This window comes from Lithobates pipiens, unplaced genomic scaffold, assembly GCF_037356315.1.
Source record: "Lithobates pipiens isolate NorthernLeopardFrog02 unplaced genomic scaffold, aLitPip1_a1.2 Scaffold_1, whole genome shotgun sequence".
Taxonomy (NCBI): domain Eukaryota; kingdom Metazoa; phylum Chordata; class Amphibia; order Anura; family Ranidae; genus Lithobates; species Lithobates pipiens.
The window spans coordinates 232619066-232632129 of NW_027507685.1; the positions used below are offsets into that span (position 1 = coordinate 232619066).

At 45.6% G+C, this 13064-nt stretch overlaps 1 long non-coding RNA gene across 1 annotated transcript; it reads right to left on the bottom strand.

Moving 5' to 3' along the window:
* Nucleotides 1-1791: 1791 nt before the first annotated feature.
* Nucleotides 1792-10181, bottom strand: LOC143984592 (uncharacterized). Its single transcript, XR_013274972.1, has 2 exons — nt 9512-10181; nt 1792-3273 (listed from the first exon to the last, which is right to left on the bottom strand). It is a non-coding gene; the product is annotated as an uncharacterized LOC143984592 (long non-coding RNA).
* Between the last annotated feature and the right edge of the window lie 2883 nt (nt 10182-13064).

A 13064-nucleotide genomic window follows, 5' to 3' on the forward strand; every position in this document is an offset into this window, starting at 1 on the left:
CAGTGCAGCAAACTCACTCCAGAAGTTCAGTGAGGATCTCTGAATGATCCAATGTTGTCCTAAATGACTGATGGTGATAAATAGAATCCACCTGTGTGTAATCAAGTCTCTGTATAAATGCACCTGCTCTGTGATAGTCTCAGGGTTCTGTTGAAAGCACAGAGAGCATCATGAAGACCAAGGAACACACCAGGCAGGTCTGTAATACTGTTGTGGAGAAGTTTAAAGCTGGATTTGGATACAAAAAGATTTCCCAAGCTTTAAACATCCCAAGGAGCACTGTGCAAGCGATCATTTTGAAATGGAAGGAGTATCAGACCAGTGCAAATCTACCAAGACCTGGCTGTCCCTCTAAACTTTCAGCTCAGACAAGGAGAAGATTGATCAGAGATGCAGCCAAGAGGCCCATGATCACTCTGGATGAACTGCAGAGAACTACAGCTGAGGTGGGAGAGTCTGTCCATAGGACAACAATCAGTCGTACACTGCACAAATCTGGCCTTTACGGAAGAGTGGCAAGAAGAAAGCCATTTCTCAAAGATATCCATAAAAAGTCTCATCTAAAGTTTGCCACAAGCCACCTGGGAGACACACCAAACTTGTGGAAGAAGGTGCTCTGGTCAGATGAAACCAAAATCGAACTTTTTGCCCACAATGCAAAATGATATGTTTGGCGTAAAAGCAACACAGCTCATCACCCTCAACACGCCATCCCCACTGTCAAACATGGTGGTGGCAGCATCATGGTTTGGGCCTGCTTTTCTTCAGCAGGGACAGGGAAGATGGTTAAAATTGAGGGGAAGATGGATGCAGCCAAATACAGGACCATTCTGGATGAAAACCTGTTGGAGTCTGCAAAAGACATGAAACTGAGATGGAGATTTATCTTCCAACAAGACAATGATCCCAAACATACAGCAAAATCTACAAAGGAATGGTTCACAAATAAACGTATCCAGATGTTAGAATGGCCAAGTCAAAGTCCAGACCTGAATCCAATCGAGAATCTGTGGAAAGAGCTGAAAACTGCTGTTCACAAACACTCTCCATTCAACCTCACTGAGCTCGAGCTGTTTTGCAAGGAAGAATGGGCAAGAATTTCAGTCTCTCGATGTGCAAAACTGATAGAGACATACCCCAAGCGACTTGCAGCTGTAATCGCAGCAAAAGGTGGCTCTACAAAGTATTAACGCAAGGGGGCCGAATAATTTTGCACGCCCCACTTTTCATTTTTTTATTAGTTAAAAAAGTTTCAAAAATCCAATAGATTTTGTTCCACTTCACAATTGTGTCCCACTTGTTGGTGATTCTTCACAAAAAATAAAAATGTTATATCTTTATGTTTGAAGCCTGAAATGTGGAAAAAGTTGAAAATCTCAAGGGGGCCGAATACTTTCGCAAGGCACTGTGTGTATATATATATATATATATATATATATATATATATATATATATATATATATATATATATATATTTATTTATTTATTCAATACACTGCAGCTAACTGAATAACCTGCCTGCCTGAAGTATATTATAAAAAGAGTACACCAGGAGATGGCCTGCAGTCAGATATAGGCTTGGCTACACTGGATGCAATGTATGTATATATATATATATATATATATATATATATATATATATATATATATATATACGAGACTGACTGTATATATATATAAATATATATATATATATATGTTAGGTCGCCCGACTTCTCCTTGTGGCCTAGGCTCTTGGAGATGGCTCAGTGGAAGTCCTCGCCGGCGAGATAACCAATGACTCATACACAATTGTGATGCTGAAATGGTTACAATCTTTAATTCTGGTTTTGTCGTTTTATACTATTTTTACAAGACTCTGCCCCAATTTTTGGGGACCAATCAAAATTATACACATTAGCTCACATTATTCATTAGCTCATTATTCTGTAATGTCTTGTGACCTTAACCTCTGTATTTCAAAGCTTAAGTTCAATAGTTTCTTACTTTCTGTTATCGTCTGCTGACCATGACGTGCCAGCCACAACTTCCTAAAAACCAAGTCTAGCCTTTCCATACCCAGTAACAGTGTACAGAGAGGAAAACCACAAACAGATGCGTCCTGAAACAAAGACATTTTTACAGAAATAGATAGACATGATCATGAGATAATTCAGTATTAAGCAATACTATCATGAGATAGATTTTCTAAATTGTATCAAGTTAAAGTTTCTCTAAATTACTTAAGCAGATTAGCAATCCTGTATTGATATAAGCAATATATCTCCAGGGTAAAAGCAATAATCAGAATCAACAATCAATAACGCAATGTATTATGGAATCTCCTTACAATCCTCCCTTTGACCATTCGATATTATCGAAATGGTCATTCTCTACCCATTTCGTTAGGCCTCATGGATTCATATCCTCCGGCCTCATGTTCCTGACTTTCGTACCATACAGTGGGATCTCTGGAAATGGAAGTCAGCTTCATGGTTTCGGAACGTGCTTCGCTACCCTTCCTGCAGAGGCATTTGAGTAACATGAAGCATGCATACAAGAACAATAGGGGGTGTTCCATTCAGGAAAGGAGTGATGTTTAAGGGAATGGCCATTAATGGGATTCTGGCTGTATTAGGGTGGAGTTTGCTGCATATCCAACATTTCTTAAAACCAGACTTTTGTGCATAACTGTACTTAAACTTTAACAACAACATTCTGTCGGTGAAACCTGAAGGGGGTTCAGTGGGGTGTATACTTCTTTTATATTTTAAACTAGGTGGTGCATTGGCTGTCTGTGCTTTCCCACATATGCCTTCTAATAGCCCTGAATCTTCTGGATGGTACACACAATTTGCTATTAACCAAACAGGTATGAATACTATCAGAATCAGACATGTCCAGAAGCATAATGTTTTTCCTGACACAAAAGTGGAAATCATTTTTGTCAGGTATTGTGTACAAAGTTCTGCTACTCGTTTCTTCCTGTGGGTGAGGGATTTGTCTCGTTCAGAGAGATTTGCTTTATGCCTTCTTGAACGTCCTTCAAGTCTGGTTGCTGTTCCTGGTCAGAGGAGTCCTGGGGTGCTGGAGGCGGGTCTGGGGTCTGGGGTTGCTGTGGACACTTCTTTAGCCGGCTGGCGTGGATCCAGGTGTTTCCTAGATCGGTCAGTACAGCAGTTCTGGAAACCTTCTCTATCTTCCAAGGTCCAGAGTAGATTGGTCCGATCCTCTTTTTGTGGGCCAGTTGCTTGACTAGCACTTGATCTCCTGGGATGAAGGGGTGTGTCGGCTCTGTGGGAAGAGGAGAAAAAGTGACAGAGACATGTTCGTTCATTTCCTGTAGCATACTTACCAGATTTTTCACGTACATTTCCTGTTGGGAATAGATGTTAATGTCAGTGTTTTGATCTAAGAGGGGCAGCTCTATGTTTGCAGGAACTCCCATCAAAATCTCAAAGGGCGAGAGTTTTGTTCTGGCATGTGGTGTTGTTCTGATCTGAAATAGGACAGAAGGAAGGTAATCCAACCATCCTTTCATGGTGCCCCCCGTAGCCTTTTTTAACTTGTCTTTAATGTTCCTGTTCATTCTTTCCACTACCCCTGCACTTTGTGGGTGATAAGGGATGTGTAGTTTCCACTGTAAGCCTAGTAGCTTAGCTAAAGTCTGTGTAACAGAGGAGCTGAAGGCAGGTCCTCTGTCTGACCATATGGCTGTTGGTATTCCAAACCTACAAACCCAATGGTTCAGTATGCATTTGGCAGCAATTTTAGCGGTCTCACCTGTACACGGAATAGCTTCAATCCAGCCTGACCATTTACATACGATTACGCAAAGGCATCTCAAGTTGCCTCTTTGTTTGGGCATGTGTGTAAAGTCTATTTGTAAATCTGTTAGGGGACCTAGGGGTGGGGGCAGGTGGCCATGTAATCCATGATGTTTCCCTTGGACATTGTTTTGTGCACAGGTCATACAACTACTGGTGAGGAGTTTTGCCTGTTTATTTAAGTTGTTTGTACAGAAAGACTTTGTGTATATGTTCGTTAGGGCGGTGGTACCTATATGTCCTGGACCATGGAGATAGGAAAGTATGAGAACACTGCTTGCTTCTGGTATGCCCAATATCTTCCCCTCTTTTGACCAAAGACCTTCTTGGTCCTTGGTCAAACCATCCTTGACCCAAAAAGAAACATCCTCCTTTGTAGCTAATCCCTGTATCTGTGCCGCAATGGTTTTAAAGTTGGGTGATGTAAAATGTTCTTTGAAGAACATTGTTGTGGGGGCTGGCTGACCAATGTATAGGGCAGCGGCCTTTTTTGCTTCTCTGTCTGCCAGCGCGTTTCCTTTGGAAATTCTGCTGTTATTTGATGAATGTGCCTTTACCTTGATGACACTTCCGCTTTGGGAGAAGAATCGCTTGCAAGAGTGCTTTAATTTGCGTAGAGTTAGCAATTGGCTTGTTGTCAGCAGTTTTAAATCCTCTATTTGCCCATATTACGCCATAGTCGTGCGTGACCCCAAAAGCGTACCTACTATCTGTGTAGATGTTTACCTCCTGATCTGAGAAAAGTATGCAAGCTCTTGTGAGCGCCTCCAGTTCTGCTACCTGTGCCGAGGAGGGTGGTAAAGCTTTTGCTTCCAACACCACATCAGGGAGTTGGACAATGGCGTACCCTGTCAGGAATGTTGCATCAGAGGGGCGGGAGCAGCTGCCATCTATGAAGACGTCCTGTACTCCTGGCAGGGGAATATCAGTGAGATCTGGGCGAGGGCTGGTTATTGCTGCAACCTGTTCAACACAATTGTGTTTCTGATCAGGGTCTCGTGGCAGCCTGAGCAAAGAATGCAAAAGGCGGACAGTGGGATTACTTGGTGGTGCGTGTTTGAGGGTGAGGTTATCAGTATTCAGAAGTGTGATCTCATACCCACTAAGCCTTTGTGCTGTCATATGCTGCGTGTTCATGTTTTGCAGGAGGTGAGTCACTGAATGAGTAGTGTAGAGAGTCAGCTCATGGCCTAATACTGATTTGTTAGCTTCTTGAACTGCCATTGCACAAGCAGCAAGGTTTTGTAAACAAGATGGCATCCCTTGTACTTGGGTAGGCAACTTTTTTGAGAGATAGGAGACTGGCCGGTACCCGGTTCCATGTTGCTGTGTCAAAACCGCAGCAAAAGAATTTCTCGACACCACACAGTATAATTGAAAAGGTTTGCCATATTCTACCAATCCCAGGGCGGGGGCCTGAGTCAGACTTTTTAACAAGGCCTGAAAAGCATGGAGCCTTTCTGTTGTCCAATCTATTGTCTTTGGGGCGGTGGATAAGGTAGCCTCCCTCAGAATGCCATCATAATATGAACAATCTGGGATCCATTGGCGGCAATATACGATTGCGCCCAAGAATGACAGCAAGGTTGCTTTGTCTCTTGGAGGACTGAGAGCCTGCAGGGCTGCGGCACGTTTGGGGGATACTAGCCTGGTTCCCTCCTTCAAAATGCATCCCAGGTATTCTACCTGACTTTGACACCATTGTATCTTCTTCCGCGATGCTAGGTGGCCAGACCTGGCCAGGTGATGTAACAGAGATGTGGAATCGACCGCACAATCTTCAGCAGATCGACTGCACAGGAGCAAGTCGTCCACATACTGTATTAGTACCGACCCGCGCTCAGCAGTCCATGACTTAACTGTCTCATTAAGGACCATGGAGAAGGCTGCCGGACTGTCCACATACCCCTGCGGTAATCTTGACCAGGTCAACTGCTGAGCCTTTTTCCCCCATCCCCATGAGAACGAGAACATGGGCAATACCCCTTCATCGATCGGGATGCTAAAAAATGCATTTGCCAGGTCCACTACTGTGTAGCAAAGGGAATCAGCAGGTATTTTCAAAAAAATGAAAGAAATATCTGCCACCAAAGGTGGCAGAGGTATAACCTGCTTGTTGACGGCCCTTAGGTCCTGTACAAGCCTCCACTCCCCATTTGCCTTTTTCACAGGGTAGATTGGTGTATTCCAGGGGCTTATAATGTGTTTCAGAATCCCCTTTGCTATGTAATCATCGATTAATGGTGTGATGCCTTCAATTTTTTCGAGTGGCAGGGGGTATTGCTTATGATATTGTACTTTGGCGTCTGGACGCATTTGTGGTGTGTAAGGTGTACAGTTAATAAAACCCACACTCCCTTTGTTTTCTGCCCATATGGCATGTGTTTCTAGAGTGGGTGGTAATGATGCAAAGAGTCCCCTGTAAGTGTGTCTCTTTGGAGCATGTAAATCGCAAAATGGTGAGCTGGCAGTGAGGGAGCCCCCTCTGTCAAATTTAATGGTGATATTCAGTTTTGAGAGTAGGTCCCTCCCCATTAAAGATACTGGACAATCCATAAGGACAGCAAAACTCTGGGTACATAGTTCCTGCCCTTCTGGAGTAGCCACGGGCAATGGTGGAGTGATGGGGTGGGTAATTGATGTCCCATTTATACCAATAGAGTTTCCCTCAGTACAGTGCGGTGTGTCATATATGGCATCATTCAAACTACTGAATGTAGCCCCTGAATCTAATAATAGACATATCAGGTGTTTGTCTACCCGCAATAGTACCTGCGGAAGACTTTTCCACGATGGATTATAACACACAAGGCTGAGGGACGGGACATTCTCTTGGCATCCCTATTGTGGGGTCCGCCGAGCGGATGGCCACTGCATCGGGATGCGTGGGGGTGGTCTATGAGGCTGAGGCTGGTATTGGGGTTGTGGTGGGTGAGGATACCTGATATCCTGAAGGCGATGTGGGGTGGTGTTTAGATTCCTACCTCTTCCTCTCTGAGCGTTTGTTCTAATTCTGTAGGGACATTGGGACTTCCAGTGTCCCAGTTCCCCACAGTTAAAGCATCCCTGGTCTGGTGGGTAAGCCTGATCTGGGGGATAAGATTGCATTGGTGGATAAGGTTGCATTGTCATTATGTGGGTGGGCGGAGTCTGGGTTGGTGTCAGGGAGGGAAAAATGCCACCCTTCTGCTCAAATACCCCTGATGTTTCTCGTGATCTAGTATCCTTCATAAATTCATCTGGGGCTTGTTCTGCCCACTTTGGATTAGTGAATTTAAGCAGCTGTGTCACCTTCGTATCGCCACCAGCCATAATGGTGGAGGTGAACAATTGGGGGTCGGCGTTATCTATTGCTTTCCACAAGCCATATACCCGGGTACAAAATTCATAGAATTTTTCCTTCGGTCCCTGTTTTGCTAGGATAAGTTCCTGGAGTGCGGATGAACCCTTGTATATAGTAGACCAGTGATTCCCCATGCCTTTCCAAAAAGATACCCAATCTTTATCTTCCTTTATGTGGGCTGTCCATAAGGCCTCTACGGGATGCCCTTCTGGACTGTCAGGGTCAATTATACTAAGGATCCCTTTTATATCTTCCTTATCCAAGCTTGTCCCTGCACTGTATTTTGCAAGGAAAGCACCAGCCTCCCTTGGGCTTTTCTTTGGGCTGGGGCATAATTCCTTTATTTTCGACAGTGTGCCTAAAGGTAGGGGGATATGGACTTCCGTCTCCCCTATATGCATAAGCGGTGCTTTAAAGGTGGCACCCAGACTTTCCTGTTCCACGTCTATTTCTTTCTCACCCTGCTCCCTTTCCTCCTGTGGGGGTTTCTGGCTTATGGCCGATTTCGTTTGGCTTCTGAGTGTGGTGGATGGCTGTGAAATTATCTTTCCCTTGGCCTCCTCAATCCTTCTTGCCTCTTTCTCTAGTTTCCTTTCGTATGCCTCTAAATCTTCCCTTTTCCTCTGTATTCTTTCTTCCTCTACCTGCTGTCTCTTATTAAATTCTTTCTGTTTCTCCTCCCATTCCTTTTCCCTGGGGCTCAACTTCCCGACTCCTTCCTCTTCCCCCTCTTTCAGGGTCTTTCCATCCCTTTCTTCCTTAGTTATCGCAGAATATTCTCTCATCTCACCTTCCCTCTTATCCAGCTCTCTTTTGTACTCTTCCAGTTCTTCCTCCCTTCTAGACATTTTCTGCTCTATTTCCTCCTTTCTTTCTCTAAGCTCTTTTAACTTCTCTTCTAATTCCCTTTCCATTTTTCTAATCCTCTCTTCTTCCCTACTTTGTATACCTTCTGCCCGGACTTCCTCTTTCCTGCTTCTACTTTCGTTTTCCCATCGTGTAACTTGTGCCTGATCAGCTGCCCCATACACTATGGTGGCCAACACTGCTGAGTCTAAAGATGGATACAGCTGAAGACATGGACCCAATGTTCCATCTTCCTGTTTAACCATCACATAAGGGGGGGGTGGTGGTGCCTCAGGTTGCTGAGATAGGGCGGGTGAGTTTACAGGCTTTACTGTGGGGACTTTAGTTACATACTTTGTTTTGTACTTGGCTAAGCATTTATTCCATGTTTTGTAACAATCTTTCATGTACTGGGTGTCTTCCCATTTCCCAGGTGGATAAGAGTGCTTGTGCACCTGACACACCTTGCTCACCTCTTTCCATTCATCCTCTGAACAGGGACCTAGTGGTCCTGGGTCATGTATTCCCAGCTGTTGGCACCGTTCTCTGACTTGTGTCCAAAAAGGTTCTACCTGTGGTCCCGGTAGTGTGTTTTTAACATACTCATAGGGGGATGGGTTGGCCGTGGTCTGGGTTGCTGCAGAATTCCCCATCTAATAACCTTGGTAGGGTGTGTCTAGTACAGGGACAGAGATGAAAGCAACCTGTTTGTGCTATAATCTGTTCCCTGACTTGTGAATATGTCCCCTCGTCTGTTATTGCTGTGGGGCTGATATAGCTATGAAGGTTAACCCTCAGTACTCGGTATAGGAAACCCCTCCTCGTGGTAGGATATACTCCCCTTGCACCAAGTCGGTATGAGAACCCAGTTGGTCTAGTGGTTAGCAGGATCCACGTCCTGTCAACACTAAGGAACAGTAAACCAAAGGTGCAACGTGGGCAGGCGGGCGCTATCTCACTACAATCGGGTTCCTGATTTATGTTGTTCATTTAGTGCATATATGTGTAATGCCTTAATAAAACCCTTCAAATCAATGCAATACTTTACATTCAGTTGTCATACATATATATATACCATACACTTATCTCTAATTCTCTATACACCCTAAATACTTACGGTGGTACCTAAAAGAAAAACAAGCAAAATCTTATATATATATACAATGGCCAAACAAATTTACATTATATCAACATGTTATTATAAGTGCACTATATTTCCCCCAAAAAGATTGGGCGTCCACTCAGCCACTCCTTATACTGCGGGCGTATCCTATACTTCCCGAGTTTTAAACACACTTGTTATATATACCTCTACTCAATACAGTCAGACCAGCCTAGTCAGACTACTCTAAAAAACCCAAAATACCTGCGAGCCCCTCTAACCTTCCAAGGGGCCAGCCTAGCCCGTTGCGAAGGCACAGTTATGTAAGTGGGTGGATATACAAGGTTATTTGAACAAGGCAAGCACCAACACCAGTTACCAAAAATAGGTAAAAAGGAGCAGAATGTGCCTTACCTGTTCAAACAAACGCAAGACCCCACTTCTGGTACCAAAACTGTTAGGTCGCCCGACTTCTCCTTGTGGCCTAGGCTCTTGGAGATGGCTCAGTGGAAGTCCTCGCCGGCGAGATAACCAATGACTCATACACAATTGTGATGCTGAAATGGTTACAATCTTTAATTCTGGTTTTGTCGTTTTATACTATTTTTACAAGACTCTGCCCCAATTTTTGGGGACCAATCAAAATTATACACATTAGCTCACATTATTCATTAGCTCATTATTCTGTAATGTCTTGTGACCTTAACCTCTGTATTTCAAAGCTTAAGTTCAATAGTTTCTTACTTTCTGTTATCGTCTGCTGACCATGACGTGCCAGCCACAACTTCCTAAAAACCAAGTCTAGCCTTTCCATACCCAGTAACAGTGTACAGAGAGGAAAACCACAAACAGATGCGTCCTGAAACAAAGACATTTTTACAGAAATAGATAGACATGATCATGAGATAATTCAGTATTAAGCAATACTATCATGAGATAGATTTTCTAAATTGTATCAAGTTAAAGTTTCTCTAAATTACTTAAGCAGATTAGCAATCCTGTATTGATATAAGCAATATATCTCCAGGGTAAAAGCAATAATCAGAATCAACAATCAATAACGCAATGTATTATGGAATCTCCTTACAATATATATATATATATATTTACACACTGCAGCTAACTGAATAACCTGCCTGTCTGCTCAATCTAAATCTAAATCACACTCTCTCTCCGTCCACACCAACAACACACTACACAGGGCCAACGTGCAGGCAGCCTTATATAATGTGGGGCATGGACTTAGTCCCCCTGAGCCATAATTTGCCAAAGGCACCCTGCAGGAGCAGGATTACACAGGATTACACAGGGGGGTACATTAGGGGGATACATTAGAGGAATTACACAGGGGGGCACATTAGGGGCATACATTAGTGGAATTACACAGGGGGTTACATTAGGGGGATATATTAGCAGAATTACACAAGGGGGTACATTGGGGGTACATTAGGGGGATTATACAGGGGTTACATTAGGGAGGATACATAAGCTGGTTTACACAGGGGGCATTACACGGGGGGGGGGCTGTTACATTAGGGGAATGCAGTGGAAGGGGATTACACTGTTAGACTGGGGGGATTTAGACTTGGGGATTACACTGGGCCGCTCAGTCAAATATGCCTGGGTCTATTTTTTGTCCCAGTCCAGGCCTGGGTGACACCATTAAGAAGGAAGTGATATCCGACCGTGATGGTGTCACCCCCATCCATGACAGTGCATGGATTGGCGCACTGGCATAAACCACAACATTAACAGGGGCTGGTTTGGAGTGCACACCGTGATCGCTGCCGTCCTGAAACTAGCCTGCCCAGCACCCTGCAGAGCACTGTGGCAGGCTAGGCAGAAGAGAGTGTCTACTGCTCTGTCCTGCTCCTGCTGCCACTCCGCAGCGGCAGGACAGAACACTGTGGCAGGCTAGGGGGGAGAGCTGTGCTGATGCAGTAGCCTGCTCAGGGCCCCGGATTGCTCAGTGACTCGGGGGGGGGGGGGGGGGGGTGACACCATATTTTACCGCACCAGGTAACACCATCCCTAGTGACGCCACTGTCTATTAATATTGGCTGGGGGCACCTGATGTAATAATGGACTCTGCTGGCTGGGGCACCTGATGTAAGGAGGGACTCCGCTGGCTGGGGACACTTGATGAAAGGAGGGACTCCTCTGGCTGGGGGCACCTGATGTAAGGAGGGACTCCGCTGGTTACACCTAATGTAAGGAGGGACTAAGCTGGGTACACCTAATGTAAGGAGGGACTCCGCTGGGGGACACCTGATGTAAGGAGGGTCTCCGCTGGCTCGGGACACCTGATGAAAGGAGGGACTCTGGTGGGGGCACCTGATGTAAGGAGAGACTCCACTGGGGGCACCTGATGTAAGGAGGGACTCTGCTGGCTGGGGCACCTGATGTAAGGAGGGACTCTGCTGGGGACACCTGATGTAAGGGGGGACTCCGCTGGGGGCACCTGATGTAGGAATGGACAGCATCTGGTGGCATCTGGTGGTAGACGACGTGGCAAGTGACAGGCTGAGGGCTCCCACTGATTCAGCGTTATGGTGAGTTTTATATTACAATGTAATAATAGAAATAATGTGCTTCAATCATCCTGACACCATACCAACCATGGTGCCGGGATGATTGAAGCTCCAAACACCAGGTGTTTGGAGTATCTTTATCTGCTGATTGTTAAACTTTCTGGAATACAGATACTGATATTGTGGTAGGATCTGGGGCTGCTGTCACTCCATCCCTCTTTTTTTCCTTCCTTCTCGCTCCTTCCCTCCCTATCTTTCTTCCTCCATCCCTCATTCCTCTCAGACTCTAACCACACCCCCTTTGCTGCGCCCATTTTTCAGCTTAAACCAGGTGGCGTTTTATCTCCCTGCTATGTCACGTTATCCCCTCCCAGTCGCTGGGAAAGATCCTTTTTCCTTCCCCCCCAATCGGGGCTTTGGTTGATGTAGGGATAGGGCTAGAGAGGTAAGATCACACTCTCACTGTATGTTATATAATTGTCTCCTTTATTGAATTGTTATATGCATTGCTATGTGATTATGGCTTCCCTCGTTTTTATATTTATTATTAACCACCTTGCGCCCGCCCTATAGCCGAATGACGGCCGTAGAGCGGGCACTTTCGTCCGGGTGGCCGTCCCTGGACGTCCTAATGTTTACTTCCGCAATGCGCGCCGCCGCGGGTGCGCATCGGGGAAGTTCTGTGTTTGCCGTGTCCCCCGGGGACAGGCAAACACAGATCGCTGTAAACGGCCAATCACAGCGGCCGTTTACAGCGCGATCGGCGTGTCCAATGGGAGATGATCTCATATGAGATCATCTCTCAGCGCCGCTCTCCCTCCTCACACAGACAGAGTGTGAAAGGGGAGAGATGAACGGCTGCAGCGGCCGTCAGTGTAAAAAAAAAAAGTAAAAAAAGTGTAAAAAAAGTGTAAAAAAAAGTGCCATCCTCCCCCAGTGCCATCCTCCCCCAGTGCTATCCTGCCCCAGTGCCCTCCTGCCCCAGTGCCCTCCTGCCCCAGTGCCATCCGCCCCAGTGCCATCCACCCCAGTGCTACCTGCCCCCAGTGCCACCTGTTAGTGCTATCTGTCCCCAGTGCCACCTGTTGTCAGTGCCATTTGTCCCCAGTGCCATCTGTCATCAGTGCCACGTATAAGTGCCATCTGTCATCAGTGCCACGTGTCATCAGTGCCACATAGTGCCATCTGTCATCAGTGCCACATATTAGTGCCATCTGTCATCAGTGCCACATATCAGTGCCATTTGTCATCAGTGCCACCTGTCAGTGTCACGTGCCATCTGTTGTCAGTGTCACGTGTCATCAATGCCACTTATCAGTGCCATCTGTCATCAGTGTCACGCGTCATCGGTGCCACGTATTAGTGCCATCTGTCATCGGTGGCACGTATTAGTGTCACGTATTAGTGCCATCTGTCACCAGTGCCACGTATTAGTG